At 37.2% G+C, this 27140-nt stretch overlaps 1 long non-coding RNA gene across 1 annotated transcript; it reads left to right on the forward strand.

Annotated features, from left to right (window-relative positions):
* Positions 1-16757: 16757 nt before the first annotated feature.
* Positions 16758-25672, forward strand: LOC148657405 (uncharacterized). Its single transcript, XR_015941096.1, has 4 exons — positions 16758-16913; positions 22918-23046; positions 23746-23798; positions 24248-25672. It is a non-coding gene; the product is annotated as an uncharacterized LOC148657405 (long non-coding RNA).
* The last annotated feature ends 1468 nt before the right edge of the window (positions 25673-27140 follow it).

The following is a 27140-nucleotide window of genomic DNA, read 5'->3' on the forward strand; positions in this document are numbered from 1 at the left end:
TGCACCTTTGGTGCCACTAGGACCACAAGTTTAGGCCATTAGACAGCAGTTTAGGATTGCTTCCGGTGACTAATCTAGGTCTCTAATCCTAATGCATGGCTTAACACACTGTAGATGATACTCTTGTGTTTTGTTCCAATATTTCATTACCCATCTTCATTCCCCATGTCAAGGAATGACTATATTCACAAAGAGAATATGTTTGAGCTCTAATCACATTAGTTATCCCATTACAAAATCTTACTTGCAACCACAACACTTAAAGTAAATTAACTCCATCATAACTTGTTTTATTTGTAGAAACAGGCAGCCAAGAGTCTGACTGGTACCATTATAATTTTCCTATGGTGAGTTGGCTATGCCTAATTGTATATTTAATTTTATTAGTACTAGGTTTTCCACTGCGGGTATCTGGGACATGGTTTAATTACAATGCATCAGCTTCAGGGTGCGCAATTAGACTTCAGCATCTTTTGTTTTCTGCTCCCAAACTAAGAACAATTCACTTCAAACATGTCCAGTTATCACTAATTCACTGGATTTATGGAGGAAATGAAGCAATTTCTTGTCACCATCCCAAATGTTCTCCAATTTGGAATAACTTGACTGGTTTTCCCTCCTGTACCTCACCTTGGTCCTTTTAAAATGTCCACCTTTTGGGTGAAATTTTTAAAGATAATGATCCTCATATGTTCCACAAACCTAAATGAATGTTAATGAGCTCTCTTAATTTTTCCAGGACTGAAATTGCTCTTACATGAACTGGACGACTAGAAAAAGTAGGAACAAGTAATAGGCTTATTCCATGCTGAAAAGAGAAGACAGAAAACACAGCATTTCGGCTGTGGAGCCTTCTTCAGGTGTATCACAGGGTAGATACACAGAAATGCCCACGCTCACACCAGGGCCAATTTTCCCAAAAGCCAATTAACCTACCAGTATGTTTTTGAACTGTGGTAGGAAACCAGAGCACCCAGAGGAATCCCACATGAACATGGGGAGAACATACAAACTCCACTCGGATAATACTCATATCTGGTATTGACCCAGGGCTTCAGCAATGCCACTGCACCACTGTGACTCCCAGGTTGGGAAATATACATTATAAACAAAGATCCTCACCATATGATAGAGTTTGCTCAAGGAAGAAGGTTTAAATATGCAGGAAGAATGAAACCATTGCAAAATGTGACTTTATACCATCAAGGTAACAAAAGAGGACGTAATTACTTGAATTGCATCACATTGGTGATATCAAGAAAAAAGGCTATGTTTGTGACAAAAATACATGATAATCTTAAACTCTGACCAATAAGCAAGTCACCTGACAATACCAAATTCAGTTTTTGCTGGAGTAGCAGTGTTTGCTAACAAACTCGTGCAATCCTTCAGCTCTGAAGAAGGAAACGATGAATCAGATTTGTTTCTTTTTGTTCCCCTATGCTAAGATTACAACACTTTTACTTCAAGGCTATTTTAAATGTGATATTGCAGACTTGCAGAAAATGTTTTAACTAAGATCTCTATTAGACCAATGGCAAGCCCTTTTAAATCCTATTTCTAATCACATACATTAATCGAGATCTTAAAATGAGAACATCATTCTCTGCAATCCTCTTTGAATTAAACATAAAAAACATTTTACACTTTTTTACGTTATTTGTAAAAGTTTTATTCACAACATTAGTCAGTCAACAAATTCTTACCCTATAGCCCTGTTTGTCTGTTTTTCTTGAAAAATAAAATTAAAAACTATTTTTTTAGTGTTAACTTCTGCTGAGCTCCATTCATGCACAGGATTTAATATCAGCATTTAAGTCTTTATTTTACATTCTTATTTCCAATATTAAATTATATTAAATGTCTACCATCATATCAATGAAAAGGGCTAAAGAAACATCACAGTTCCCTTTATTGTAGGATGTTATGCAATTCTTTTTCTTGTTTCAGTTTTCTTCATTGAGTTTTATTTCTGGTGCTTTCTTCAAAAGTCAATTTTTCAGTTTGCTTGGTTGTTTTTTAAGACATTCAAACATAGCAGTGCGATTTTTGGTGCTCCATAATTGCAACTACATTCTGTGCCTCTACAGAGTCATCTATTCAGTATATCCAGAGAAACTTTAATGTCATGTAATGAGAATAATATACTTTTGTAATGAGTTCTTATGTTCTTTCAGAAAATAACATAGTAAATGTACTCAAAGAGGTGGCACAGTGGCACAGTGGTTGGTTTTACTGCCTTGCAGTGTTGGGGGTCCTGGGTTTGATTCCTGGGGTTCTATCTGGATGAAGTTTATATGGTCTTCTAGTGTTTATGTGGGTTTCCTCAAGCAGTCCAAACACATATTGTACTAGTAGGTTAATTGGCTTCAGGGAAAATTGACCCTGATGTGAGTGTCTGTGTGCAAGATGTGTTCTGCCTTACTCCCATTGGTTGCTATGGCACGCTCTGGCTCCCCATGACCCTAAAGTGGATAAAGTGGTTATAAAAAGGATAGGTGGATGTACAGCATATTATATTGTTCTTAACATTTATATCAATCTCATGACCTCAGATACAAACTGAAAGACTGTAAAGTGTTGACTTTGCTGTCTCAATACTTTTAGAGGGCATTATGTACATGGGGCACATGGACATCACAATATTATTGTCGGTGCAACACAGTGCATAGCTTGGAAGCCTTACATACTGTACAATAAATACATTACATGTTCACTTTTACTAAGTGATCAACTATTCAACTGATTTTGTACACAAACTCATTTCTGTTATCTAGAAATCAACAAGCAATGTTCTTATTTTCTATCAAGGCAGCTGATTGACCAAGGCCTGATTGAGATATGATCAGGGAGCTGAATTCCCTAAAGAACAAAAATCATTGTAACAAAATTATTTGGTCTCTAAACCACAGTAACTAAATTCATAGTTAATATTATATGGTCATAATTTATATATTTCATGACAGTACTCTAGTAATACAGATAATTATTCTTACCTTCCATAGTATATATGTAAACAAACATGATTAGATGGAGTTAATTACTTCATTGCTATTAACTTCATTAAAAATATAATACAACAAAAGCCTATTTTGACAAATGTATTTCAACTTGTGTCACTATGAAATTAACCCTAAGTCTGATTTGTGAAAGGGAACAAGCTTAACTTTCAAAAAGAAGCTTGGAATTTATCTGGGAACATTTGTCTACAAGAAATGTTCAGGATCTGAAGGAGATATGAATGACTTTCCCCTTGAATGTTCTTATTTAATGGATCTCAGACCTTTGCAATGTACTGGTGCTAGATTTTCCCATTCACAAAATGGCCAACTGGATTATTTCAATGGTCATTGCAATGGTTATAGTCTCTTCCTTAAAAGATCAAAGTCAGAGCCCTCCCATTTTCCCATACATGATATAAAGAATCAGTCAAGATGGATGGTTGTCCTGATTGAAATGCAGTATAAAATAACACTTTTGCTTCCTCTAAAAATTTAGTTAGCTAATGCTTTTTAACTTGGACATCAGCACAATCGTACAGAGGTTCTAGCTAAACATTGCTCCTGATCCTCTATTACTGATGCACATTGGACATAGGCATTACCTGGCCACACACACACAGATTTTAGGAGTATCCTGTATTGGAATATATTTAGGTGTATGAGACTGAAGTGCTTTTGTGTGTGACTGATGTGAACCTACCACACAACAAATCCTTATCTGCTCTTGTTCAATGATTCCCTGATTCCCTGAAGATACTCTCTTGTATACGCAGCCAAATCGATCTGTCTTAGATCCACTAAACAGTACTTGATTGCAGTAAATTATAGCTTTATAATAATGAAATCTGTTCTATTCACTGTGAATTGCCAAAAAAATATGTTAAATTGTACAGATTTGTTCAACAGTTATAACCAACGTTCCAAATGTTAACACATTAATTAATAATGGAAGCAATGGAAAAAAAGCATATATTTGAATTAAAAATTCAAAAAATACTTGTTGTGGAATGTATTTGTGGAATATCACAGAAACAAATGTACACAGCTATTTTTCCAGCACAATATTGACCTGTACTAGTCTAAAATACCCCTGTCATTGTCTAAGCAATGGAAGACCAATGGAACCAAATGAATGATTTGTTTAAACTTATTTTCTAAAATTACATGGAAAATGCAAGACAAATGGGCAGCTTTGTGGAAATGTTTACATTTCCTAAATTATTATCTGTTATTCTGTAATGAATATAAAGAAACATGTACAACGTATTTTTTTGGTAATATCAGTTGACTGTAACAGAAGGCATTCCATGAGTCCTTTAAAAAAACTGAATAACTGGAAAAAAACATGATGGGAGGAAACAGGATTGTCATCCCATTAGAAAACAAGCCCATGATGAGAGGATGAGAACAAGATGCAGTTTTCTAGGCAAGAAAAACTGAAGATTTTGAGAAATACAGGGGACCAAAGTGGACATCAAGAATCTTGGTGTATTCTTTGACAACCCCTTAAAAGTGGAGAAGTCAAACTTCACAAAACACAAAAAATCAAGCGCTTCCTTTATCAAAGATGGTGGTGACTCCAACAAGAATGGGATTAAAGTACTGGACTGGCCATTGCAAATAACCTGACCTGAAACGTTGTCTGACCTTAAACATTGTATAATTATGGTTGGGGATTCTTCGGAGATCTGAAAAGGCTCTTATTCAGAAAACAAGATGTGCAAAACCTGGCTATTCAATAAGCCTAAGATGACCAACTGCAATGGTTTAGTGGGTATAACCAGGGTTGTCTTGTCCTGTTTTTGGTCAGCAACAACACCTGGTATTGTGCGACATCTGCAAGCTTGCAGCATATTTAATACTTAATAGCTCTGACAGTTGTGTCTCAGCCTATCAGATGAGTGTGACTACTGGGCCTCATTGTAGGACAGGGTTGTGGCTGTGAAACTGGTGATTTTAAAATAAATCATACTTGGCAATTCCATTTTTTAAATGCCATGTGTTTGGGCCTATCAACTGTTCCTGCCTGTAAACCCACAGGTACAAATGTACCCAAAAGTGCATTAAATCATCCAGCAAGAATCTGCAGTAGAGATGCCAAAAGCTCATCTGTCCTGCAAAACCACATGTATTGCATGTAACAGTTGCATGATTCTAATATAAGCCCAGAGTGGACACATTCAGAGTTTCTTTTTTTCTATGAATGATGTCCATCTATCTCTTTTTCTAACCGCTTTTTGAAATGAAGGGTTGTGGGGGGGGGAGGCGGTCGATTCCTATCAAACTAACAACAAGCATAAGGCAAGACACACCCAGGAGGGGATGCCAGTCACAGACACAAACACACACTCACAAAGGGGCCAGTTGTCCCAGAAGTCAATTAACCTACCAGTATGTCTTTTGACTGAGGAAGGAGATGGGAGCACCCAGATCATACACATATGAACACAAGCAGAACCTACTTACTCCACCCAGACCTCTCTAGAATTGAACCCAAAACCCCAGCACTCACCACAGTGCCACCTTACAGTATGTATTAGGTCCTTTTTTCAAATATATGTTATGAAACATCTCACATATTGTCATGTTTTAGTCTTAAATTGCTACAGTTTCTTTGAATATAATCAATACATTTGATTTTGAAGTTTTTTATTGCAGTTTCATCTGTGTACTAACAGTAAATTAAGCTAAAGGTGACGGAGTGTTAAACAGCAACTGTTTTGCTGGAGGTTTCCAAGTAACCTTCTTAAAATAGTAAAACAAAAAAAAACATATTCCTACTTAGTCATGTGCGGTTCCTATACTATAAAAATAGCACATTGCTTCATTACACAATACCATTTGGTTAGGCTTCATGACAATGAGATAACAAGTGTCAAATAATACATAAACAAGTAATTTATAATTACAATAACACAAAAATTAGTTCTACCTGGCACTAAAATGTAAAAATTCTAGCGCTAGGAAAAATAAAATTATGTAAAGAACTGTCTTATTTGTATGATGCTCAGTATTACACCAAGTATATCCCAGTGTGTGTAATTAATAGGGAAACAGAACAGTCCAGGTGAGGCACAGTGCTATACAGCAGCATTGTTAACCTTGATGGCAAACTCATCATTCTGCCTTGCTTGATTAAATATTGTTCTTTGGACAGATAATGAGTTTTGTGGGTGGAATTATTCATCAGTAATTCTTGAGAAAACATGCACTAAATGCAGGTCTTACAAGAACTAAGCTCTTTATTCTTCTTTTGTGTGACTGCTTTTAATGTAACCTTACATTAGCATCCAGACCCAAAGGATCATCAAACTCTCATCTTTCTGTTTGATCCTTGGAACTAATGGCCATAGCCAGTTCTGAGCCATTGATGGCATGAGCCTTGATTGAAAAAATACTTGAAAAAAGTTACTTTGACCATCTTACAAGATAATAGAATAATGTACTAATGTATATCACTCATTGTTTTGTACATACACAGATTTCAATGACATCTACTATGACTCTGGGACTTTATTGCTGATTGCTGTCTTTTTGTCAGATCCTTCAGACCTGTGTTTGAGTTTAGACTGGGGTGCTTTGCTGTATGGTTTTAGATTGTAGAATTATTTGTATGTACCCTGCAATAGACTGCTGTCCTTTTCAGGTTTACATACAATACCTTATGTTTCCATAATAGGTTGCCACAATACATAGATGGAACAAGCAATTTTGAGGCAATGTTTCGATAAGCTCTTAAGAATGCTTTGTCAGCACTGCAAAGTACTGTACCATCATACATCTATACCAACACAACATCTAATGACAAAGTGATTGACATATACATATTAAAACCTTTGTTAAACTGTCAGTCTGAAGTCCCCATGTAATTTCAGTTTATGTTCCTCTGAAATGTTAGGTAACATTTATTTTCAGCAATTACAAGAACAAAAGTGGAGAAGAAGCTTAACTACTGAGGACAACACTGTGAAAAGGAGAAAAACGTTTAAAAAAATAGGAAAGACCAGTTTCTCTCCGTTTTTGGCTCTCTGGCGTAATGGATTCTTATTTTTTCCTCTTGCAAAAGGTAGCTGAGACATATCATAGTCAAATTGGTTACCTGTAAGAAAAAGAAAAGAAATGGGCTTATCTTTGGAGATTTTATCATTTGCCCTCTGGTGCTCCAGTGCAAGTCACAGGGAGTATCTGATATTCATTGCAATGGAGCTCTTAATTACAGTAGTTAAAATTACTTCACCCTTAATTTCTTTCCTTTAAGTAACCCTTTAAATAAAATCAGGAAATAAATGTAAAATATCAATAGGAATGCTTTATTATTGTGATATCAAGTTAACGGGCAGACTCACACCAGAACTTATACTTCACAGTTTCTGAAGCAAAAGGCACTGGAATAACATTTCATTGTCTGGGAGGTGACAGAACTACTCTACATGAAAGTCTGAAAAAGACATTTAAAAATGATTAAGAAATAGCAGTTCTCGCAAGTCATGAAGTATACACACTGCCATTAAATACTGGAGTACAGATAATTTAGTACATGAAATAAGCAAGATGGTCCTTTAAGAAGTTGATACTATATCCCAGCATGTCAAATGTATTATATGCAGCTAAAGTTTAAATATAGTGACTTGCATAGGAACTTGTAGCAGAAGAAAAATTGGTCCTGCAGTGCAGAAATGGAAAGGCAGATGAATTTCCACTGTTTAACACGGAGCTCAATGTAAAAAACGCCTTGCCCTTTCACCCCACCTCTTTTTCCAATTTGATTAGCTCCTTTTCTTTCAGACAAAACAAAAACTTTCAAAACTACAACGAGCGTCTACATTCTGGTGAGCATCATCATACCACTCAATCAAATGAATCGCCAGTCAAGATCTGTGCAGGAAATACTGCTCCGCTGTTGAGGCTGCAGAGTGAGATCAATCATTTATGGAAATTAGTACTTTATACGTCAAGTCTCTTTAGTGTATGAAATATAATTATTTTTAAATAATATGGGATGACTATTATTATTCCTATATATTATTCCTTCAAAAAAATGAAAGTTGAAGGGTTACAAAGCAAACAGTTTGAACATTTAAGGCTACTTTAAGAATCTGTCAATGTATGAAACAGGGGTATAAAAGTTTGTATAGTGTAATATACAGTATGGGATACTGTATATACTCCTGTCATATAGGTCAGAGTGATATATCTAAGTAAATACTTTTTCAGATTTTATTCTTCATTATTACTTTTATGCTGACATCGTATTATAATATTCTATTATTCTTTTCATATTGGAGAGAACCTTTTTACTTTTAAGAAAATCACTTCATAACATGGTAACATGGTAACAGAAAACTCTGCAAAACATATTCTATTTCTGCTTCTAAACTGAACCTTGAAATCTCCATCTAAAAAGAAATATTTAAATAATTACATTTTGGACATTATTAAATGCAGTTTCTCCATGTAAGGCATTTATTTACAAACTTCACTTCAACCACACAAGAACTGATCTTTAACCCTGTCTAAGGTGTTACGAAACAGACATATCCCTCAAACTTGTCTTGTTCCTAAAACTCCAGCTGTTGCAAAATATTCTAATATATTTTAAGCTCTTTGCAGAGCGTGAAAGTTTTGTTATGAAATTATCGTGATGGTTTTTTTCCTCGGGATACAAAAAAGAAATTAAGTGATAGTAACTTTTCCTTTTGAAATCTGTGCTCTGGCAGGTAAGTAATTTTCAAGATATTGCAACTGTCTGGTATTCTCCAGTAAAATCCTCTGTTCTTGTACTTTCACTACTCTTCACAGCAGAACCACATTGCTCAACTCTCCACTTTCACTTATGTACTGCTCCCAGGTCAGTTACAAAGAAAAAGATGCCCTATTAACTATACATGCATGATTCTATCCCATTTGCTAATTTCTTGGTGATTGACCAGGACAGGAATTTACTTTAAAGAAATACATGTTCTGAAGTCATACATTCATTATGGCTGTAATAGTAACAAATTATACCATGAAAGAACAAATCTATAACACATTTATAGCGATTTAATTTTCATTTATTTTCTGTAAGATAGGCATTCAATTTTCAGGACAAAGCAGATGTCAAAAAAACAAAATGGCATTTCACAGTAATGTAGGATTTTTAGCACATACTGTACAGTGCCACGCAAAAGGATTCAAAATCTTGCAGTTTATACATTTTGCTGCTTTAAAGCTAGCAGTCATCACACTTTGGACTACAAGTTTATGTTTGTTATATACAGAACCTACTCCACACATTTTAAACAAATATTTAAAATAAAGAAGTAAATAAATATTCGGTATGAAAGAAAAACAGAAAAGCTGTGATTTAAATTCAAATCCTTTGCTTTGGTAAACCTAGATTAATTTACAAAATTAACAGAATGAGCTACACAATTAGCTAAGTGGCCTCTGTGTGTAATCATAGTTGTCCTCATGTTTTCAGAATAAATCCTTCTGTCTGTGTGGAAGGTCCCTCAGTGTGGTAGTGAATTTCAAGCAAGGATTCAACCCTTAAGACCATTGATAAAGTTGTACAAAGGCACTTATCATATTTCCAAAAACTTTGATACCTTTGATACCTTTATGATCATGAAGAATTTGATCAGAAAGCAAGGCACACAGCTGACCCTTTGTGCTTTTTTTTAAACAAAATACTTCCTAAAGTGACTTGCAAAGGTAATTACAAATGGTGTAGTTTTGAAATTACAAAATGGTGCATACACATTTTTTAAAAACTTAATATTTTATTCAAAACCCGAATGCTGAAATTGAAGACTATGTAGGGAGAAGTTACAGTAAATGTCAGCAAAAACTAAGGAGAAAAACACAAAAATTGACTGGATAAGTGATCAGACCTGTTAGATCTATGTTTGTTGGAATCGCCTTTAAAAGCACTTACAGTTTCAAGTCTCTTTGGGAAGTTCTCTACTATCTTTGCACACAAGCTTGGTTCAATTTGTGCCCATTCTTCTTGGGAAATGTGCCCACTATCTCAGGTCGCTTAGAAATTGCTTATGGACAGCAGTTCCACAGATTCACAGGATGATTCAAGTCAGGACTTTGACTGGGCCACTTTAGAACAATCACTCTCTGTAATGCCACTGTATAACTTGCAGGGTTTTGTGCCTTGAGAGCTGAATCCCTGCATAGGGCTGAGTGACGAAAAGACAGGTGCTAATCATGCAGCAAACATGGTCCAGGCTTGGTAGGGAAGTTCCAGAATTCATGATCGAGCTAGCAAAGTTTAAAGCTGAGAAGACACAAGAAGACAAGCCAGGGGGAATCAGAAATCACAGTTGGTAAAAAAATGTAGCAGAGGTCGGTAGACAGCAAGCACAATAAAGAGCAAGCAAAGCAAGAAAAATCACTAGCAGAGCAAGCAGAGTATGGCTGTGACAGTGGACAACCCCAATGACAGAGCTCTGAGCAAGGCCACTGTCAGGATTTAAATACAGTAAGGGTTACCATGAGAATGCGTGGCAGGGGAGACTGAAAAATGCCCATATTGGATTCGTACTGCCTCAATGGATGAATCAGACAACACAGAGACATGGCAGGTTACCGTAGCGATATGGAGATTCAAGCTGCCATTTGCATCGGTATTACACTTTTTTTCTTATTCTTAAGCCAATCCAGTGTTCATTGTCCTGTTGAAAGGCTAATGTTGTCCCAGTTTTAGGTCTGTAGTACCTGTTCTTCTCAGATTTGCCAGTAAATTGGTCCACCTATTTTCCCATGATTCTCGACAGGCTTCCCAGTCCCTGCTGATGAGGAGTAGAACTATAACAATAACATAATGCCGCCACCTTCAAAAAGGCAATAAGGTGTAAGGCTGGGAATAAGGATGGGGTTGACTCACTGATGTTCTACGTTGTGTTCGTGTCAGATGTAACGATTTACAATTAGACCAAAACATTCTGAGTTTGTCAAGTCTTGCCACAAAAAAAAAATTTCCACATGTTTGCATTGTCACTTTATTTTGATGTATTTTTTCCAGTTTCATATAAACCTCCTTTGTGGTGTGACTGAGATATTGTTGACCTACGGATATTTTCTCCCATCTCAATCACTGAACTCTGGAACTCTTTCAAAGTTGGTGTTTGGCTTTACAGTGGCTTCCCTCACCTGTTTCCTCCTTACCCAACTGGATGGATATTCTTCTCTTGGCATCAACTTCACCATGTTCAAAGTGATACTGAGGGTCTTTGAAATATTTTATACCCTCCTTTCAGTCTGTGCCATTATACAACTTTATCTGTGTTGTTCTGATTTGTTGTAGTTTGATTTTTATATGGTTTTGACCAACTGCTGATAAGGTTAAATGTAAGAGACATTGATTTTGGCAGTACCTTTTTTCTAAAATGTACTTTCTGAACGAAAGTGCATCAAAGGCTTTATGCAACTGAAGCACATATACAGCCTTCATTTACTGCTAGAAAACACCATAAAAGCAATTTTCACTTCCCCTGGATTCCTGTTTTCTTATTTAATGTGACATCAGGCAAACATAATATTTTTAGGTGCACTAGGACACACAGTATTTGGTGTTTAAGGTTAGTGCTGCAAACTTCCTGACAATGCTACAGATCTTTTGAGTATACTTACTCACTAGATAGAACCCACAATAATGAGATTATTGTATTTTACAAATATCAGAAAGTTTTCTTTCCAAAGATGCCTTTTGAAAAAAGTAACAGGACACCATGAAATGCATGTCTTCCACACGATAAAGACACACATGTTTTGACATCTCATTGCAGCAAAATGCATACGGAAATGAGAGATGATCTTAATTACAGTAGCTAAAGCTGGTCCCAATGCATTAGGAACTCCTCAGCTAGCTCCTCTGGAAGCAGTCCAGAGAAGAGTAATGAGACAAACATCCAAAAAATATGGAACCAACCACTCAGGGGCTTGAAGGAATGTCCAACACTCACAGGCTGAAGGAACTAAGCTATTTCAGTCTTGAACAAAAGAGATCGAGGAAGAGGTTTTGAAAACCCCGAAAGGGATTGTTAAAGTCAACCTGTGAACCCCCTGGACTTCTTATAAAGTAAACAATAGGGAAACATGAACTAGAGGACAGAAGCGGACAGAAACTAGAGATAGAAACTACTTGGATGGGCATTTAAACCAAGAACAAGAGTCTCATTTTTACCCCAAGTGATGGTGGGAGTATGGAACAAGAACAAGCTATACAGGCATGCTGTTAAAGCCGATACCCTGACTGCTATCAAGACAATGGCTTGAAGAGATGCTTAGATCAATTATCTGCTTACTACCGAATGGTCTCCTCTTGTTTGTAACTGTTTTTAGGTTCCTCTTACAGCAGCTAAGTCTTAACTCATGAACACAATTTTGCCAAGCACTTGCTAATTTTAGACATTCTTGTAGATTGCCTATAGACAGCACCTTGACCAAGTTCAAATCCAGCAAAATACTGGGTAAATCTTGCTTACATGGGAAGCTTGAAACAAATGTAACCGACTGAGCTGTGTGAATTGTCAACAGAAATGTGATTCTGTATCAGTGATGTGAATCAAACAATGCTGCCTACATTAACAATCTTTCTCAACATGGAATTGTTTATTGCCCTGCAGAACTCAATTTAAGTATTCAAACTAATTTAAAGCTCATATGAGGCACAAACAATGCACACCTTTAAATAGTGAAGGAAAATATCAGTTTTTCTGATACTAATAGAACTAGGAAATTACAATGTTACAGTATTTTAGCACACCCAATACTCTGGCCATTCTGATACATATAAAATTACTTTTTTTTATTACACTTACAGTATATAGCACATTGGTAGTGGTGAAGGCGACTCCCCTCCACCACTACGTGTTGCCCCCACCTGGATGATGCAAGAGCAGCAAGAATGCACCAGCACACTCATTACACACCAGCTATCAGTGGAGAAGAGAACAGAGTGGTGATGCCAGTTCATAGATGGAGTTAGATAAGGAGGCCATGGTCAGTAAAGGCCAATGTGAAATTTGGCCAGAATGCCAGAGTAACACTCCTTCTCTTTTCAAGAAACACACTGGGATTTTTAATGAGCACAGAGGCTCAGGACCTAGGTTTTAACTCTCACCCGCAGGATGGTGCTTTTTTACAGTATAGTGTCCCCGTCATTATACTGGGGCATTAGGACCCACACAGACCACAGGGTGAGAACCCCCTGCTGCCAGCAACCTTAGTTTTTCCCAGGAGGTCTCCCATCCAGGTACTGGCCAGGCTCACACCTGCTTAACTTCAGTGGGTTGCCAGCTGTGAGTTGCAGGGTGATATAGCTGCTGATGTAACTCAAATTGTTGTTAAGAGAGGCACTTTGAAGATTTAAACAAAAATAATTACACAGATCTTAAATTACGCTGTGGTACACAATCTGCAAATATTCTAAAAACAAGTGTCTTTCAAAACATACTTCCTACATTTCTCTGGTACATTTTCTTAGAAAATCAGTAAGGGAAACGACAGATTGAGGTTGCAAAACTACTTCCGTGCATATTCTAAATATTATCAGAGCCTTTGCCTTTTGTTTGTTATTCCTCTCTCAATCACTTAATTGAGTTTCCGTGAAGCTGAATTTGGTGCATCAGCAGTTTTTAGCAGAAAAGAATTAAAAAGTCAGGATGAGAATATAATTAAGGTGCCAGTTAAGCATCACTCTCAACTGGAACTATAGGTATAATTCACATGAATTCTAAATGATCTAATGACTAAATGACTAAAGGAAAGCTCTGTAACCCTGATCCTGGAGGGTGAAAGTACAGTCAGGTTTATAGGCAGCCTTAAACAGTCAATACACAATGATATGTAGTTTGTTAGCTTCCTAATTAAACATCTGATTGATGTTTAATTATCTCAGTCAGAGGTTATTTGGATTGAAACCCAGAGGACAAAAGATAACCAGGCTGTTGTGAAGTTTTACTGGCTAATACCTCAAGCCCTCCAAAATAAGAGAGTGAGATATTGTGTTACATTACCCTGGGCTTTTTGGTTACAGAGCAGGCAATTTAGAAAAATGATCACAAAAATACATTACCCAAGGCTGTAATGTAGGTCAAATTCACATTGAAATGACAATATTTGAATAAACATACAAGAATAGGAGATGTCGTGATGTTCTAGGAGCAGAAGAACTGTCAGATTACTCAAGTAATCATTTTCAAAATGTCTTCCAGTTTCTGTTACAAGAGTCTCAATATGGGGACTCCAACTGTCCAACAGCTCCACCTAGTGGTAACATTTTAACAATTACTCATAGTTTCTGCTGTAATGAGCTCTGTTAAGAGTATGGGGCCACCACCATTTATTAGGTGTTTAATTACTTCAGGAGCTCCTTTAACTCTTATTTGTCATATCTGAGGGTAAACGCTAACAAGAAAAGGCCACAGTCATGTACCAGAACATATCAATAACCCATTATAAATCCAAGACTTACGGTACAGTAACTGCCTGCTGCACATCATAATCAATCACCAGTCATCTGCTGGACTGGTTTTGCATTGAATAGTTCGCACATCCTATTCATAATGATATAAATGCACAGATGTGTGGCATGGGACTGTCTGTTATCGTCCAAAGATGTTATCCATCTGTTATCGTCAAATGAAGCAAAGGAGCTATACAGGAGCAGCCTATATGCTGATTGCTGATAAAACATTTAAAAAAAAACTTGAACTGGATTAAGCATTCTTTATTGTAAATTGACGGCATTCAATGCTTCATGCTACAGTGCCATGTCAAATTAAATAAAGCTTAACTTTGATTGGCAAATTAAATTAACTAGAAGGTAGAATTCACAGAAAGCACTTTGGTTTTTCTGATAACTAAAACTAAATGTCTCGATTTTAACAATGTCTCAATATGATCATTAGGAACATAAGAAAGGTTGCAGTCATGAGTCATGCAGTACAGTACAGTACAAATGTACTGTAGTTGGAAGTTAAAATGTACAGCAGTAAGAAGCTAATTATCCAAATATCTCATCCAGACATTTTTTTTAAAAAGCCAGGGTGTCAGCTTCAACAACATGGCTCGGTAGCTTGTTTGATGCTTCCACAATCATTTGTATAAAGAAGCGCTTCCTGTTCTCAATTTTAAATGAAGAAGTCCGACGGGAAGACTTTGTCAAAAAATTGAGGATTGTGAATTCATGGATGACGTGCCCGCATTTCCTTCTGTGTTCAAGAGAGGAACGCTTTCAAAAGTTTTGGTTCCTACAGCCTATCAATGTTAGACATTCCTTTAAATCCTGGAATGTATCTGGTAGTTCCTCTTTGGACTGATTCCATTAGCATTTTGTAACATTAGTAACATTGTAACGTTATTAGTGCATTGTACAATATTAACATAATACTCCTTGATTTAAATTATATGCTTTAAACTCTATAGCTTTATATAAATGTTTTTTTCTTTTCTATTTATTCCACACATTATCTAGAATATGCAAATGAAACATTGACATAAACACCTAAATCTTTATTATAAGCAGCTTCTTCAAGTTTCTTCTTTCCCATGCTATATTTTTTGTTTCTGCATGTAACACTTTGCATTTGTCTATATTACATGTTTTTGCCACTTCCACACTGCTTTCTAATCTTCCTATTTTAATATATTCTGCAAACCTGAGAGGTTTCCTTACTATACCAGAATTTTGAACACATATTTAGATATAAAGTAGGAGGAGCTCTTGTCCTAATACAGCTACATCCCCGTGCAGCTCCACTAAATTCATTACACCTGATATGAACACTTCACTGCTTGGCTGTACTCTCTGTTTCCTATCCTACTTTATATACAGTATTCCTCCTTACGTATTCCTACTTAATTCAAAACATGAATTAACTTGAAAGCCAGTGACATGCAATTATTATAATTATTCTTTAATGAGAAAAATTATTAACATCTCTCTGAACATCTAGATATTTTGTACCATGGTTGCAGCTGGTGAATAAATTGGAGGCCCTCAGACCTGCTGGTCCTTGACCCAGCTTCAGTTACACAGGTGTATCCTTAATTGACTTAATAATAGGATTAAAGTAACCTGAATTTATCCATCCATCCATTTCCTTATAGTTTCATCCTATTCAAGGTCAAGGGAGGGGCAATGCCTATCCTGGCAAACAACACAAGGCACAAGGCAGGATACACCCTGGACAGGACACCAGTCCATCACAGGACACACACAGACACACACACTCAACCCAGGAACAATTTTCAATAAGCCAATTAACCTACCATTATGTTTTTGGACTTTAGGAGAAAACCGGAGCTCACAGAAAAAGCTCATGCAAACATGTTCAGATCATATGAACTCCACACAGAGAGAACCCCAAGTCTAGAATTGGACCGGCAGCAAAGCTAACTACTAGGCCACCACATGAAATCATTCCTGTAACAATACTGACATTTTTACATAAGCAGAAACACCCCTATACTTTCACAGTTTCAGGAAAATGGTCTTAAAACTCTGCACTGTAGTCTTTATTTCGAGATTTTCTTATTTCCATATTTTCAGATAGATTCCAGAGAAGACACTAGCTTTGGAAAACACACAAACTGACTTGCGTGCAGGTTTAAAAACTGTTTCGATGTGGCTTTGAGAACACAGGCTAAGAAATGGGAAGTGACAGATGCTCACAGTAGGAAGAGAACATGATTTCATATCATTCTGTAGCACTTTCCACCAAAGTGCATACTTTCCCCTCCCTGAATCAATTACAGAGTCTGTCATACAGTATGCCAGAGTCTGAACTATGAAGGCTTTTATCATATTGCTTTTCATTCTAGCCTCAGCACAAGAACACAGAGGAGAACCTATCTGGCCAACACACACACTGTGCAATAGAAGTGGTGTGCAGGTATATTACACAAGCTGTGGTGAGTTTACATATTTATCACTTTGAATTGATGTTCTCCTGATATTTGAATTTTAATTACCTAGTCTTAAAATCCTAAAAACCTAGTGTATACAAGACAGTAGATGCTCTTTCTATTGTTTCATTTCAATGTAATCTTGGAATATAGTTTAAAATCATGGTGTGGAACTAAAACTACAGTGATATGTATTGTGAATTTGCTTTTTAAAAGGTGTAAACAGCAGTTAGGGGTGTCAGTGCTGGGATGAAAACTAAATGGTAATGGCCACCTGGAAATTTCTAGAATCATCTCGCCACCGCTATGAGTACCATTTACAACTGGAAGGATATGTTGTGGAATAAAATTTACACCATTGAATAAAATGGGTTAAAGCATGGAAGTATTCCTTTTATCCATCTGTTCCACAACATTTATGCTAATATAAACATTTATATTGTTCCGTGTATAGGAAATGCAGCTTATCTATCTTAATGTCCTAACAGATCCCTTACAGGATGTCGGGTTTAGTTTTCATCCTTGCCCTCCTTCATTTTCACTCAAGATTGACATGAACATGAGAATCACCATTCTGCTAAGTAAGATCTTAATCACACAATGTTAATCTACAGGCACAGCCACAACAGTTATTTATTGTTCAATGCTAAATAAATAAAGGTTTTTAAATGTATGTTATATAAGGTACCTACTGTATATGTCATCTTTGCCACTCTCGGTCTGGCATGCACTCTGTAGCTTTGACAGAGTCAAATGGAAAATTAAGTGGTGGTTTCAAAGATGGAAAAATCTTATTTAAACTGCTCTGTAAACCTGTGCTGGTTTTTATACTATGTAAGTCAAACTCTGAAGACTGAAGGAGAAATTTTTAAAAATGCAGTACATATCTCAAATACGCGTAAACAGGAGCTGAGTTGTGGCTGTGAAAAATCAGTACTTCAGGATGCTAACAAAATTAAAACATTTCTAGTGGAAATAGAGAATGGCGAATTAGTGAAAACTAGTGAGGATATTATATGATTGTTATAATATTATGACAGTAAATGTTTTGCATAGCATGTAGCAAATGTTTCATACTATTATACAGTATGTTTCTCTCTAGACATTGTGTAAAAAAGCCAGAGTAATGAGTGATTAGAACATTTTCAACTCTCCTAACAGGCTCCAGTTATAAAGTTAATTGGTTTCAATCAATTTGGTTTGTAACAAATCTGTAACAAATATACGTGTATTTGAGAATTATTTTGTATATTTCAGCTATTTGAATTTTCTTTTTGTTCACTAAGTAAATGCCTTGCAGGAAGGTAAAGAAATTGACAGGGTAACTGGTCCTTAGTAAAGGGATTTCAAACCTCCAGAGTCCATTGTGCTCATTTCTTAAAAGAAGCCAGGGAATCACAGCTGGGTAACTTGTTACATGCAGTTTTCTAATCCTCCCAATCTGGTATCATCTGCAAACATGGTTAGTTTGCTAAGTATACCTGAATCTAGATCAGATCCTTGCAGTACACCACTAATTACATCATCACCCTAATCTATTTATCTGTTCTCACCTGCAATAGGAGAAGAGATTATATATACGTTTATGAAAACTCTTCTGAAAATTTAGTTACACCATATAATTTGCCCTATAGGTATCCAACGTGTTGGTCGCCTATAGCAACAGCAGAAGACGAGCCACTCGCAGCCCCAGGTCATGACAGATATATGGAATAGTCCTACACCTCCCCCTCAATTGTCTTTCTTGTCTCTCTGGAAGAGTTTGTATCCATTATTGTTGCATTCCTCTCCGTTATTTTCAGTTAGTCAGGTTTTTGTGATTCCAGTAACATCGTATTTGCCACTCTGATAATCCTAGCGCTTTGGTCTCAGCATTTAGTCTTCTGATCGTTTGATTTATTTTTCCCTTTGATCTTCCCTTGGTCTGTGCTCACCATCTAATTTATTTTTCTGTTTACTTGGGTTAGTTTCTCTCCCCCCATCCAGTCTAGTTTAAATGTTTCTGGGTTTCTTTGCAGACCCTTGTGCCAACATGACTGGTGCCCAACTCATTTAGATGTAATATGTCATCTCTCTACAGATGATCTTTGCCATGGAAAGGTTTTTTTTGCCAAGCAAGCTGAACCCTTCTTTTGCTCACCACGTCCTCATCCATGTGTTGTATTGAAGGATTAACATTTGTTGCTGTTCTCTTGGCGTTGGTAGACGTTCTGGGATTAATATGGATTTAGTTCTGTTCTTCAATTGGATATCTCATGGTCTGAATTTGTTCTGGATGGAAAGGATGCTGAGCCACTTGGTTGGTGGTTAGTATTGCTGCCTTGCACTGCTGGAGCTCTGGGTTCAGTCCAGGACTTGGGGTGCTGTCAGTGTAGGGTTTTTATATTCACCCCATGTTCACTGGGTGCTCTGGTGTCTTCCCACAGTCCAGAGACATACTGGTAAGGAAAACTGGACTTGGTGTGAAGGTCTGTGTATTCCTTGCGATGGACTGGCGTCCCCTCCAGGGTGTACCGTGCTTTGCCCATGTTGCTTGCTGAGATAGGCTCGAGCTCCCCCACAACAATCCTGAATGGACCTTGGATGAAGTGTTTAGAAAATGGATGGATGGAAAGTGTGCTGTTTATTTCAATGTCCACCTCGCATTCCAATACAGTTCCCAATTAGCCCATTTACCCCAGCCTATTTAATGCTGCTTCACACTCTCCCCTGACCTCAGTATTAGGATTTGTCCTGGCTAGAGTTACTTCCATTTTCGCTATAACTTCCTACTTGGTGTTTGGCTTCCTGACCCTGGTTTGTTCTCCGACTATGTCTCCTGGTTTTGGTTTTGGTACTTTGGTTCTCATTCTGGTTTCGACTCCCGGTTTACGGCTCCGCTTCTGGTCTTTGTACTTTTGCACCGGGTTGTCTACCTTCGACTTTTGGACCTCAGATTGTTATATCGGCTACGCCTCTGGAGATTGCCCTGGTTTTCTGCATAGGGTCCTCACTACTGTGTTCTAACAGTAATTTGTGTGCATATGAAAAACACCTACCGGCTTGTTGCCTGTCCTAGTCACAAGTCCATTGACCCTATTGAAGAATATGAGACACCTGAGCTCCAAAGAGACAGCATCACTTGTCTTTTTGGATGCTCAGTCAAGACCTGTGTTTGAGTTTTCTGGTAGGCAAAGGAAGTGTGCTGGCTTTCAGCTCCCTTGAAGATTCCTGGTCCTGAAGCTAGGCAAATGTGTTTGGCAACTTTTTTAACTATGTTTTGACTTATTAATGCAAACAGTTTGTTCCTAATTGAAAATTGCACAGTCAGATTGCATTTAATTGTTTTCTGTTTGTTTTTAAGCCTTAAGAAAATGCTAAAATGCAATTTGACTAAATCATCTGTTTGCTCAGCTCACACAATGTTGCTGATCTGAATTGAAAATGGATGAATTTATCTTCCTGGATATGAAGCAAGTGGTTCTTATTAGTCTTTCATCAATAACCAATTACACCTGAAGCCATTAACACAACAGTTTTCCAAAGAATTTAAGAAACATTGCAAAGAAAGGGCAATTTGACAAAACATTGTTAACATCCAATTGATTCAGGGATCTCGTTCAACTCTTTCTTATAGGAAGCCAAAGTTTCAGTTTCCACAGCATAGCTGAGGAACTTATTTCAAAACTACTTTGTGTAAAGAGATGCCTCCTGTACTCATTTGTAAATGCACTACCGCATCATATCTATTTGTATCTGGTAAACGTTTTACTGTGGTTTCTAAAGAAAGCCATTTTGCCAAGTTTGTCAATGATTTAAGAGTTTTTATTCCTTTAGTCAGGTATCCTCATAGTCTTCTTTGCTCAGGAAGTTTTGTGTTCCACAATAGTAGGTAAGATGTACAAACATTATTTTTTATTTTTTTTTAAATATACTACATATCACAAGCTGAATGTTGCATGTAACTCAGTGGATTTTCAGTTTACGTTCTAGAAATCTAAACAAATAAATACAGCATGCATGAATAATTTTTTACATCTGGAAAAAAACAAAGTATTGAATTAAATGTTGGCCCATTCTTGATTGTTTGATAGCTTTTCAAAAGGACAGTAAAATACAAATTCTGGAAAATGTTGGAAATGAATCATTCCTTTCCATATACAGTACATTACTTATAATAATCCTGCTGAGTAACGTGGCCAGTGGGCATTCATCAAACCAACCATCCAATCTGCCCATTCCCATGACAACATGATCATTGGAGATGTCTTTGCCACCGACTCTTAACACTTTCACCTATTATGATGTCCCCTCAAACATTTTGTAATAGCTCTAGAAGTTTATACAGTAGAAGCCTGGTTTATGGTTTAAATTAAATCTAATTAAACAGCACTCTCTTGGGGATATTTATTCCCTCTTCGCGAACTTTACACTGCTCGTTCTTAGTTTGCTCAACCTCACTTAGTCCTACAGCTGACCTGGCGCTTGCTTGTCTCTCTGGTATTTTCCCTAGCTTAGTCTCCAGTTTCTTCATCTCCTGTTTTTTTAATACTTCTCTGGCTTGACTCAATGCTTGTTTACTGTGACATTTATTCCTTGATTCCTCTTCGGCCTTGTTTCATCTCCCGTGCTTGACCCGCACCTCCTGACTGTGTTGACCCTGTCCAGCGCTTGGACCTCATGCCTGTGTTTGGATGTCCCACTTTGGATCTTGGCCCTAGCTCACTGGCTCTCCTCGCCTGCTCCACCTGCTTGCCTTGCCTGCCTGCTTGTGCCTGTGGCCTCACTTCTTATTCACTGAGCTCAACACTGTCATTTTCCCAAAATAAAGATCCTTTCCCCAACATAGACCACTGCCCCCTTCAGGTGCATTCAGCGGTCCATTACATTACTATGAAATATTTTATATGTACAGTAAGTAGGCCTGTGGGCCAAGAAAGACATGCATTTAAGATTGACATGTATTGTGTATTTGTGTAAGAATTAAGAGTAGATTTGAATGGTGTAGGGGTGCATCCTTCTTCTTTCAAAGCGTTCATTCTGTGCTCCACAATGCTGTTAGTCAAAAACATAAAAATCCGTAGAAGAGGACCCATTTGGCCTATTTATCCCATTTGGTTTTTTGTAACAAAGTGATCTCAGGATGTCATCCTGCTGTTTCTTGAAAGATGCCAGGGCATTGGTTTCAAGAACATGGCTGGGTATCTTGATCCTTTGTATAAAAACCTGACCCTAGTTTTGTTTTAAATGCATTTCAGCTTAGTTTCATCTTCTATTCCCTGTCTCATGTATACTGTTTTTCATCGTTAGCTTCTACAAGGTCAGTGTTTAAATAGAAGATCAAGAGTAGGTCAAACACTAATCTCTTCTGCTCTCCTTACCTCCTAAGCACCCTTTGCTCATCTTTCTTGCACTCTGCATTGGGTCTTGCCAGGCCATCAGTTCTCATTTCTTTGACTCTAATCCCAACCTATCATTTACTCGCACCTGTCTGATTTTTTCCATACAGCCTGACCTGGCGATCCAACCACCATTTGCCTCTCCCAAGCCTTCTCCACCGTCTCGCTCCACCCCAGATCAGCAGCACTTTGATCTCCATGCTCCAGGAAAACCATGCAGCTCCTTGTAGATGCCTTGATGTCCGCTCTTCTCTTCTAGCTCCTTCAGATGTCGCCACCCCTCCCCAGAATCCTGGCATGCCCACTTCCCCAGGGCTACTTCCTGTCTTCCCCTGCCTCTCTCCTCCTCTCTCTTTCTACTTCCACAATCACTGCTTTGTCCACTCTCTTCCACCTTCTGCTCCGTGCTCACACCCTCATCTGGGACAGATACTCAGCCTCATTTGGGACAGAAGCTACTTTCTTGTTCATAGCCTTTGTCGCCGCTGGTGGTATTTCCCATCCTCCATTCTAAATTAATTTCCTTTTCATTTCCACTTTAGGTCCCATGACCTTGTCTGTTTAGTCTTTCTTCCAGCAGATATTTATTTCTTCAAGTTCTTTATTATGATATTGTTTTGTGCCTTTCACAGGACAACCCATTGAAGATCTCTACATGTTTGTGTCATTTTATGTGAACGGGCAAACGTTCCTGGATTACCACTATAATGTTTGTGAGCCAGCCACTCAAAAATTTCTGTTCTGTGGGCGCAAACGAGCAGGTGACATAATTTCGTGCACTTTTAGTTGAGGTTACAAGCTGATCGTGGAACACAAAATGCCATGCAGCTACAAAACAAAGTTCTTTCATTCTATCTTGACAGCAAAAATGGGAGCTAAAACATACTCCAAATCCACAGTGATAACAAATGAGTATTTGCTGTTTCAGTCGCAGTGGAGTGGTATTTTGTTCAACTTTTTAATCCATATTGGAGTTTCATCAGTGGCTCAACTAAGCAAAGCATCTACTTGGAAAGCAGGATGTGTCTTGTCCTCCTGTAACCTCAAATCCAGGCTATTTTACTTGTCAGCTCTTGTAAGGAGCACTCAAGGACAAAACTGAATTAGCTGAGCAGTTCTGGGCCTTAATGTTAGGGAACTGGGTGTGTGGTTCAATTCTGTCATTTCAGTCCCAGATCAATGGATACTTTGCTCTTCAAATTGACAAGTTGATATACTTTACCTATGTAATTTTGACTGCTTTAGGAATCTGACAGACATGCAAGAGGGGAGAAACAGATTTGTTAGCAGCCAGCTTTGAAAATGGCTAGCCTTGGAAAAAAACAACAAGGAACTATATTTCTGTGGGGATGGGAGTAAAGCAGTTTCCTCTCTGGAGGTTTTTGAAGCGGTTGTGGGATTCTTGACAATTTCGTGTGTGCCTCTGCTGGTTTTCATGAGATGAAAACTTTCTGTTGCAGAGCTAATTTCTAACGATGGACCAGTTGAGATCCCACTGAAAGCAATCCCATCAGTAAGTGCTTATATCATACATTATTTCAGGCTGCTAGGATAAAATTATTTTCAAACTGGGAGTTTTACCATCTGTCTTCTTCAGGTTGGTTTAGATTAGAATTTCTTGGGGCCCAACTCACAACAATGTGGATTATTTTTGGTCCAAGTTTCAATCGAACCAGCACATATTTTATAATTGCACACCTTACATCCCCTAATAAAAAATTAAGATATTGTATTTAGTGTATTTAGTAATGTAAAGCAGAGGAGAAGATTTGAATATTCTTAAGGCTTTGGATCAAAAATCTTTACCAGTATGGGAGCAGAAAGTGTTTAAAAAATAAGAACGTTGAACCTACTACTGTTTCATTTCACTTCTTATTTCAAATATATCAGACTTCTATTAAATCAACATACGCTTCTTTTCTAAAACTAAACTGAAATAAAATTATTTATCTCTCTTTACAGATATCTCTTTTTGTTTAATGTGATTGGTGATGTTTGGCTATTGGTCCCCATGATTAATGCTCATGTACAATTCAAATGACACAAAACAAATGCAACACATGTGAGCCCACTGCTACCTCTGGTCGTCTTATCATCCCCAGGGTCACTTTGAAGTGAAAATTATGATATTGATCCAGAACCAATTTCTAATCTCACCATCAGCAAAATGTGACATACATGTGTATGAAATCTGTTTTATTTTGGTGCAGCTCAAAATATCAATGTGATTGTTTACTCTAAATATAAAAAATGCTCAGCATGGTAATGTGTATTTCATTGTGTATCTGTGCTCTGTTTGGTTCTCTTATAACATTTGCTGATTAATTCATCCCTCTGCGGTTTCACTATCTGATGCAATCTTGAGTCTGGAAAAATCAAAGCCTGACAAGAAGTGCCAATGGGCTTAATACAATCCGAGCTTGATTATTTGCAGCTCTCTGGAATGCTTCCACATCACTACAAAGGACTGATTAATTAATTATTCCTAAAAGGTTTTTTACTGACTGTATTCCACAGCTTTAAGAGTTTCCTGTTTGGATCTCACCTGACTTCTTTTTAGTACAAAATGTATCATTATTTCACTAGGAATAACAACACCCAAGAATAAAGTGCCCTGAAAAGGATTATGGAGTGTTTAGTGAAAATGTGGCTTAACCGGCTTGGCTGAGGGCCGATCTCCTGGCCAGAGGACGAGAAGGCCGGGACCTCCATGCAGAGTGAGGAGTGACCAAGGGGCAGCTGCAGAGGTGGAGATGGGGTGGAGGTGGGATGCAGAAGACATACGGGAGGGAGAGATGGGGATCACGTACGGTATCGATAGTGTTTTAGGAGAGGAAATGACGTCAGGAGTGACTGCTAATCACTGACCGCCCAGTCTGATTGAACTTGGCTGTTGTCATCCCTCCTTAACGTTCGTTACAAATTAATAATAAAATATTTCCCATAAATAAAATTGTGATTTCATAGTGATATTGCAAAAAAAGCCATAAGTTAAAATATAATATGTTCAACTCTCAGAGTTACCTGTTTAGGAAATGTGAAGGTATTATTAATTGAACTTGGCTTCCAAGGAGGTGCAGTATACACACTTTTAAAACTTCTTTCTCATTACTTGTCATCTGTTTCTTGTATATCTACATTAACTTGTTGTGGCCTTTTTATAAATTAGTAAATGTATAGTTTTTCACATTTATATTGTTATATTTGAAACACCCATTCATGTGTCTGGCACTACATCACTCTGAGGTCTGATTTACTGGCATTTTCCACACACACCTCAGCTTTTCAAATTTAATAAAGATATTGTTGATGTTAAAAAGAACAAGCAGTTTAATTCCTCTACAGTTCACACTGACATAGTTCTGTTATTGAGGCTTACAAACAAACTTTTTTCTAAGAAAGAAACACAAATAAACATGAAGAGCTATTTATGCTGACAAATAATCAACTTGTAACACAATGACGTATGAACTGCTTATGGTTTTCCATCTTTTATACATGCAAATCGGAATATTTTCATTCTTTTTAATTAAAGGCAAATAGTCATTATTTCAGGAAATAAATATTGTATTATTGTAAATTAATTAACTTTAATGTTCTGTATTTTTTAGTTCACAATATGTGAGGTTAATATTTTATATTTTTGCATTACATCGGCAAAATGCTAGTGGGATGAATCTTAGGAAGTGTATTCTGTTGGCATCTCAGGGAAGGTGGACTGCTTTATTTGTTTGATTTCCTTCCCATTTTTAATCTTTCCTCGGAGACCAGGCCTCAGGCCTGGAAAAAACAGACACAAAAATGTCTACACCAAAACAGAGACCACCTGCCAACAGCACCTTAGCAAACAATAACGTCTAATAAATGTGGTTTTCCTTTGTGGAGAAAAACTCACAGTTTCATTGTTTTGTAGAGATAAAATCAAGTTGTAATTTTCACCTCATCTTTCCAAGAGTCTTAAGATGTTGATGTGTGATGATTCAGAGGGAAACACTAACCGGTGTTTCTTTAGAACTGATGTACTCTTTGAATAGAACTTTTTATTGTTTTGTTTTGTTTTTTACAAAGTGATGTGGCTTAGTCTAATTTTTTGTGCTGACATTTTGTTCCTCAGCACACAAGTCTGTGGTTCGATTTCCAAATGAGATAAAGATGTTCAGAACGTAGAACTTATTACCCATATCTAATGTCCTATATCCTCATAATATAATAAAGAGCTCACACCTGAAGAAGGCTTCACAGCCGAAACGTTGTGTTTTCTCTTTTCAGCATGGAATAAACCTATTACTTGTTCCTTTGCAGACTACGCATGCTGACACAGCTACCCACCTGAACTACATATAATAAAGAGTACTTTGCAGATCCAACTATATTGAATTAGCAGTTTTTATATTCACAGTTTGCTAACAGTTTGCATTTTTAGCACTAAAGCATGGATGTCTCTACCCACAATGTCTTTTGTTTTAGAAGCAGGTGGTGTAGATGGATACACGTCATTCTGCCGATTGTAAAACAATGCTTTTCATCTTAACCTCCAGCATCTCTGATCAAATTACTCCACAGAAGCACCTGTACTCTATCAGGGCATTGAATTCCTCCTAGTGTTTTTCATTTTTACAAAGTAAACGTTCTTCACTTGTATGTACTAAGTTCAAATGTGCCAGGCAGTCCACTCTCTCCTGTTCTGATAATTTCATATGACATTGCTTTCTAGCATCATTGTTTTTTTATCTGATCTGTGTCCCTGCATATAAAATTAATATCTATAGCATCAAATCTAGAGCAGTTCTCTTTCATGGATATTCAGTGTTGTATTTATCTGACTGACAGATCTGTCACTTATAATATCCCTGCA

The sequence above is a fragment of the Lepisosteus platostomus genome, chromosome 8 (assembly GCF_059453375.1).
Source record: "Lepisosteus platostomus isolate fLepPlt1 chromosome 8, fLepPlt1.hap1, whole genome shotgun sequence".
Lineage (NCBI taxonomy): Eukaryota > Metazoa > Chordata > Actinopteri > Semionotiformes > Lepisosteidae > Lepisosteus > Lepisosteus platostomus.